Genomic DNA, 7,860 nt, shown 5'->3' with positions numbered 1-7,860 from the left:
CCAGGTACTGGTCCTTGATTTCATTCATACAGTGAATGCACACTGCCTCTTTCTTACAGGTATATCCACACAGAGGCACAATATATATGTGTTCACTGTAGTATGGGAATGGGTCTGGCATCTCTTTCCTCAGCTAGTAGGATAATCAGTCTTCAAAGCGCTTTGCATGTCTTATTGTAATTTTTACCACCACTACCCCATGAGGGAGGCTCGTATTATTATTTCTGTATTGAAGATGAGGGGAAGGGGCTTAAGCCTGAACCCACATGAGGAGTCTGCGGCATTTAAACAGGAAAAGAGGGGGGTTTGGATCATGGCTAATGCTCTTAAATTCTGTGCTACACCAGCTTCCAATTTAGGGCCAAATATTCAAAGAGAAGCACATTTGGGTTAATGCATCTGCTTTGTATATCTGAATTGCAGCATTTCGGTTTGCTTGAGCAGAACAGAGGAGTGGAAACAGTACACAGAAGTGTATGATTTGAACCTGGAGAATTCACGCCTGAATAAAGATTTGAACCTGACACTCCCTGGGAAGCTGAAGGAAAGTTACTCTCTCTCAGCCTTCCTCACAGGATTGGCAGGAGTTTTGAAAAAACCCCTGAACTCCTTGAACCAAACTGTACCTGAACAAAGGCAAGAGCTGCATTGCAGCATCACACCAGAGACCCCATTCAGCCCAACAAAGACCTCCACAAAGCTCACAAGAAAAGGAGTTCTAGCGGAGGGAACTCAGAGTCCAGGTTTCTCTGACTTGGTCAAAGAACCAGCTGAGCATCCCCAACATCCCTCAGAAACCACGTTGCATGTACTGTTTGGTCAGTTCTCAGTTAAACCAGGCTTTATGACTTTTAATTATGGAACCAAATACATCAGTGAGCAAAATCGAGTGATTCTCTAGAAGCTAGACTGGGACAGTATGCAGGTTTTATTTTTCTACAGTTCATACCGGGTTCAGCAACAGGGGTGCCTACCACTGTGCTTTTGTAAGGGACCATGGAGGGAGCAGCTCACAGTTTTTCTTTGATGGAGGCCCTACAATGAAACAGTCATTCTCTTTCTGGAGGACAGATACACCCTGGAAGGAAAAAAGACATGTACACTCACTGAGACAACCACCACGCTCTGTAAGATTAGCATAAGAATAACAGTCCACCTGGGCCAGCACACTGTCTCACACAGTGGCCAACCAGTTTTTCTGGATGACCAACAATAGAGGCTGGGGCCTTTCCCTGATGTTGCCTCCAGGCTCTGGGATTCAGAAGCTTAGTGCCTCTGAATATGGAGGTACCCCTCAGTCACCATGGCTAGTAGCCATTGATAGATGTATCCTCCGTGAATAAACAGGTTGATTACCTGTAACTGATGATCTTTGAGTGGTCATCTATGCAGTCACACTGATGGGATTAGGTGCCAGCGCCGATCTCGATCAGTAAACTTAAAAGCTGCGGATTTCTGCACCGACGTCGCAGTGTGCATGCCCAGAAGCCCCACTGCACATGCTCACTGAGACGGGAGCAGACGGGAGTTCCTTCTGACCGCTGCATGATCCCAAAGATGGACCGGCAGCAGAGGGGAAGGAGGGCGGGTAGTGTGGCTGCACAGATGACCACTTGAAGATCATCAGTTACAGGTAAGCAACCTGTTTATCTTCTTCGTGGTCTCTGTGCATCACACTGATGGGAGATTAGCAAGCCAAAATCCTACCTGGAGGAGGGTGCAACGGTCCATCAGCAGGAAAAAGACTGCAGAACAGCACGGCCCACTGATGAATGCTGGTGAAGGCGTAGGTCCAACGCATAGTGATTCACAAAAGTATGCGGGGAGGACCAGGTGGCAGCCTTACAAATGCTCGTAGTGGAACACCTTTCATGAAAGCCGCCGAAGTCGCCATAGCTTGAGTGGAATGGGCTCGTATGGGCCCTGGCAGGGACTTCTTGCTCAATAGATAACAGAGTTTTATGGTTTCAGTTATCCATTTAGAAAGTCTTTGGGACGATATCTGCTGCCCTAAAGATGCAGTGGCATAGGAAACAAAAAGTCTGGAGTCCCTCCAAGAGGGATTTACACAATAGAGATAGAACAATAGCGTTCGTTTCATATCCAAGGCATGAAGTCTCCGTTAAGAATCATTAGCCGGATTAGGAAAATATACTGGTAGGTAGATTTCAGTGTTCAAGTGAAAGGAAGAAATCACCTTGGGAAGAAAGGTGATATCTGGACGAAGCACTATGCCTTCATTGGTGAAACACAAGTAGGGGGCGTTGCACCTGAGCGCTGCTAGCTCATCACCTCTCCTTGCAGAAGTAATTGCCACCAAAAAGGCTGTTTTCCAAGCCAATAATTGGAGAGAACAAGTGGCCATCGGCTCAAAGGGTTTCCCCGACAGCGCATGAAGAACCAAAGATAGGTCCCAAGTCACAGCAGGATACAGTCTAGAGAGACCCTTGAGGAACCTCTTAGTATCAGAATGCGTGAAAACAGAATGCCCATCAATCTGGGAATGATTAGCAGAGATGGCAGCCAAGTAAACGCGTAACGATGAGACTGCTAATCCCTTATCCAAAAGGGAAAGAAGAAAATCAAAAATTGTAAGTAAGCCTGCTGCGGACAGGTCTAAGGACAAATCAGAAGAAAACTGAACGAATCACGACCATTTATAGGCATAGGATTTGCGTGTAGACGGTTTCCTGCTGTTCAATATGACGAAATGAGTTGATTCACTGCAGACGCCATGCTGTTAATTTCAGATGAGGCACATTGTGGTGTACCACACGACCCTGGTGAGTGAGAAGGTTTGAGGCCTGCGGAAAATGGTGAAACATTCCATTGGCCAGATGAAGGACCAGGGAGAACCAGTGCTGTCTGGGCCACCAGGGTGTCACGAGGATGCCCACAGGTCTTTCCCTCAATTTATTTATTTATTTATTTATTTCTATTTATCTCTCGCCCTACCCCATCTTCTGTACTACCTTGGTGATCAGGGGGATGGGAGGAAACAGGTACACATGATGTTGATTCCACGGAACAAGGAGGCCGTCCCCCAAGGACAGGGGATCTGCGCCCCCCTGCAGCAGAAGAGCTTGCATTTCTTGTTGTTGCGCGTGGCAAAAACGTCTATCTCCGGAATTCCCCAACTTAGAAAGAGGGGTCAAAGGAATTCCCAGTTGAGCTCCCATTCGTGGAACAAGGCTCCCCCTCGACTGAGGAAATCTGCACATACATTCAAATCCCCCGGAAGATGTGTCGCCACCAAAGACACACCCATTGATATGCACATCTCCCAAATGTTCAGAGCAAGTATACAGAGTCTGCGGGAGACAGTACCCCCTTGTCTGTTTATGTAGGACATGGCCATTGTATTGTCTGTCATAATGGCTACCGTTCTGCCGTTGAGAAGCGTCTGGAAAGACTGGATGGCATGGAAAATCACCAACAGTTCTAAGAAATTTATATGGTGGTGTGCATGGTGACTGGGTCACCTGTCCCCCACACAGAGGCCGTTCATATGTGCTCCCCAACCCCACAGGGACACAGCCAATGTTATTGAGACTGACGGGGATGGTCTATGGAAGGGCGCCTCCTCCATCAGATGATGCCACTGTTGCCACCAGGTGAAAGAGGACAGAACTTCTGGAGGGACGGTCATCAGACAAGATGGAGAATCAAGATTGCATTTGAAGTGTTTGAGGAACCATAGTTGCAGGATCCTCATATGAAGCCTGGCGAAGACCAGAACAGAAGTGGTGGCGGCCATGAGGCCCAAGAGATGCTGTACCTGGCGAGCTGTGACAGTGGGACTATGCCGAAAGGTCTGAACAAGGTTGATTATGTCGTCCGCTCGCTTTGGAGGCAGGAAGGCCTTGCAGGCTCCTATAAACTGCACCCTCTGAGAGGGTTGTAGGTTTGACTTCTTTTGGTTGATCTGCAGTCCTAGCTCCTGAAGAAGAGAGAGAGTGATGGTAATGTGCTGCAAAAGGCTGGTCCTGGATTCTGCCACGAGAAGCCAATTGTCTATGTACAGGAACAGAGTTATACCCTGCAATCTCAGATGGGCTGTGATAACCACCATAGTCTTGGTGAAAACCCTGGGGGCTGTAGAAAGGCCGAAGGGTAAAGACCGGTATTGGAAATGGGCTGCTCCAATGGTGAATCTTAGGTACTTTCTGTGAGAGGGGTGAATGGAAATGTGGAAGTACGCGTCTTGTAAGTCCAGCGTGGCCATCCAATCTCCTCGATTGAGAAGAGGGAGAATATTGGGTAGTGAGGTCATTCTGAATTTGTGGTAGGTGATGAACAGATTCAAGGCTCGAAGGTCCATGATCGGCCGAAGACCTCCGTCTCGTTTTGGGACCGTGAAGTAGCGTGAATAAAAACCGAGTCCCCTTTGATTTAAGGGAACTTGTTCGATGGCTTGTTTGAGAAGAAGTGACTGAACCTCTTCTCGTAAGGTGATTGAAGGACTGGTAGAAATGAATGACGAGGTGGGTGGATTCTGATGGAATTCGATCACATAACCCAGCCGGAATATGGATAGAACCCACTGGTCTGAAGTTATCTTGGACCATGCCGGAAGGAAGGGAAAAAGGCGGGTATGGTCCAAAGAAGATGGGTGGGAGGGGAGGAAGAACAAAAGGCAGTCAAAGTCCCTGCTTGGGCTGTTTAGGGCCCTTCTGGCGAGAGGATTGAGAAGATGAAGGAGAGTACTTAGGTTTAGCCATATAAGACTGCTTAGTAAATGGTGATGTAGATTTCGGACATCACGATTGCTCTGTAGGAGATTTCGAATAAGGTTTCTTATTCCAAGGTTTTGGCCATGGTCATTTAGTTTGGGTACGAGGTGTGGAGACTCCTAGATTTCTGGAGGTTTGGATACTCTTATCCATCTCCTGTAACACAGAATCAGTATTTGAACTGAAGAGACCATTGCCATCAAAAGGTAAATCCTCAATGTAGGTTTGTGTGTCCGGTTGTAAGGCCGTGGAGCGTAACCAGGAATGGCATCTCAGAGAGATAGCCATTGTCAGGGTCTTAGCACAGGTGTCACCCAAATGCTTTGCCGAGTTAAGTTGCTGCTTGGCTAAGGTCATTCCCACCCTTTGTATCTTCTTGAGCACAGTCCTACTCCGTTCCGGCAGGGTAGGCAAGATGTTGGAAACCTGTTCCCAGAGGGAACCCATACAAGCGGCGCAGTTGGCGATCTTTACACCCAGGGAACCAGCAGAATATAGCCTGTTTCCTAGGTTGTCCAATTTCTTCCCTTCCTTGTCTGGCGGGGCAGAGTGTGTCTTCTTCGCCTTGGAAGATGAGGACACTACTACAGAATTCGGTTTGGGGTGGGTGCAGAGGACGTTTGCACTGGACTCTTGTATGCGATACATGTGGTCCAGCCTACGCGATGAGATGGCTGTGGAAGCTGGTTTTTCCCAGGAAGATTTTGCAGTATGCAGCATGACCGTAGTAAGTGGTAGAGCTACTGCAGTAGAAGTGTCCATTTGAACAATGTCAAAAACGGTGTCTGTAATCACTGGTTGAGGTTGGACAGTAGTAAGGGACAAAGATTGAGCCATACGCTTAATGAGGTCTCCATAAGATTTTAAGTCCTCCGAAGGTTAAATGGGTTGCTCCTCTGCTATCTTCTGTGGTGGAGAGGGTTCCCCAGATGATGAGGTTGTTTCTTGTTCCTCTGGGGTCGACGCTTCGATGGACCTTCGATGGACCTGGCATTAGGAGAGTCAGAGTGCTCCGACAAGTGTGGAGTCGGGGAGGAAACAGGGTCTGTTGTTACGCCCTTTGTTCTCTCTGAAGAAGTCTGTTGAGCGAAGCTGCCCGATGCTGTCAAATCGGCTCAACGTCGGGCAGCTTCGATACAGGTGCAGATGGTGCTCGCCTAGAAGGTCTATAAGATGTTCAGGATTGATAGGAAGCTTCGGAGAACTGATCCCAGTCCATCTGGCGTGGAGGAAACCAAGGAAAGGAAGGTTGCATGGGATACGCCCCGTATAAGTATTGCCATTGACGCTGGTCCCACGGGATCTGTGAAGGCAGGCGGTGGGGAGAAGAACGATCGATCTCTTGGTATCTAGGAGAGCGGCTTCTCGAAGAATGGTCCCTCCGCGATTCTTACGGTCGACCTCGAGGAAGTGGGCTTCGGGATCGAGGGGTCTCAGCTACTGCTCGGGTTCGATTGGGTGGGCTCCTCTCAGTACCAGAATGTTGTGCCAGTTCTATCTCGTGACCGGAGTCGGAAGATATGACTAGCACAGTCGACATCAAGGCGAGGATCGGAGGGCTTAGCCGACGACCAAGTGAAGTGAAGAGCTTCAATGGTGGAATGATCGGTGCCGTCAGGTCCGATGGTGATGTCGGAGAAGCTGGAGAGACGGATTTGCTGTGCTTCGGCTTATCCGATCTCTTAGCCTTCTTCTTCTTCTCTGCATGAGAGCCCTTATCCTCCTTATGCCTTTTTGCAGGCGTAGAGGAATCCGACAGAGCAGCTGAGCCCAAGCGTTTGTTAGGGCGATCGGCGTCGGAAAGGGGACGATCGGTCTCGAGCAACTTCAAGGTCGATGGTTCAGCGGGTGCTGTTGGTTGATCGACCCGTTCCCACGACGACATTTTCCAAGGGGAGAGCGCCTGCTCCATAAGGGCTGCTGCAAGGCGGGCAGCTCTGTTTTTCTTGGTCTCTTCAGAAAAATTTTGTGCAGTGCGCACTAGAGTCCGTTCTGTGGAGCTCCCCAAGGCAAGATAGGCACAATGAATGTCCGTCCGGTGGGGCAATTTTACTCCCACACTTGGAGCACCTCCTGAAAAATCCCCAACGTGTTTCCATACAAGAAGTTGGAAGGAAGGACAGGAGCGGGAAAAATTCTTTGAGCCCGCGCTCCCCCCAAAAAGCTTAAACCACTATAACTAAGAACTATAACTAACTACAACTATAACTATATAATTTTTTTTTTTAGTAAAAAAGTTCACCGACCAGAGCGACAAAAGATTGACTGATCAGCGCGGCGGTCAGAAGAGAACTGGCGGGATGTCCACTCCCATCTCAGTGAGCATGTGCAGTGGGGCTTCTGGGCATGTGCACTGGGATGTCGGTGCGGAAATCCGCAGCTTTTAAGTTTACTGATCAAGATCGGTGCTGGTGCCTAATCCCATCAGTGTGATGCACAGAGACCACGAAGAAGATCTATCTAATCCCGTTTTAAAGCTGTTTATTCCTGTGGCCATCACCGCATCCTCGGGCAGCAAATTCCACATTTTAATCACTCTGTGTAAAGTAGTATTTCCTTTTGTCCATCTTCTGCATAATTTTATAAAAATCTATAGTGTGCTCACTTAATTGTCTTTTTGCCAATCTTTTTATTGGCAAATGAAGTTCAGTGTTGGTAAGTGTAAGGTGATTCACACTGAGACAAAAAATCCCAGCCTGAAGGATAGGCTAATGGGCTGAAAAAGATTTTGGAGTCATAGTGGATAACTCAATAAAAATGTCAACTTGGTGTGCTGCAGTGGTAAAAAAGGCAAACTGTTTGGGATTATTAGGAAGGGATTGAGAATAAAATGGCCAATATTGTAATGTCCCTGTGCAGCTTCATTTGGAATACGGTGTACAGTTCTGGTCCCTGTATCTCAAAAAGGACATCACAGAGCCAGAAAAAGTGCAGAGGATGGCAACCAAGATGAGGAGGTGATTAGAGCACCTTCCCTATGAGAAAAGGCTAAAGAGTCTGGGACTTTTCAGTTTAGAAAAGAGACAACTAAGAGGAGACACGATGAAGGTTTATAAAATTATGCATGGAGTGGAGAGAGTTGACAGAGAATTTTTTTTCTCCCTCTTCCAAAAGACTTGAGCTTGAG

This window comes from Heteronotia binoei, chromosome 15, assembly GCF_032191835.1.
Source record: "Heteronotia binoei isolate CCM8104 ecotype False Entrance Well chromosome 15, APGP_CSIRO_Hbin_v1, whole genome shotgun sequence".
Lineage (NCBI taxonomy): Eukaryota > Metazoa > Chordata > Lepidosauria > Squamata > Gekkonidae > Heteronotia > Heteronotia binoei.
This window is presented reverse-complemented; position numbering follows the sequence as displayed.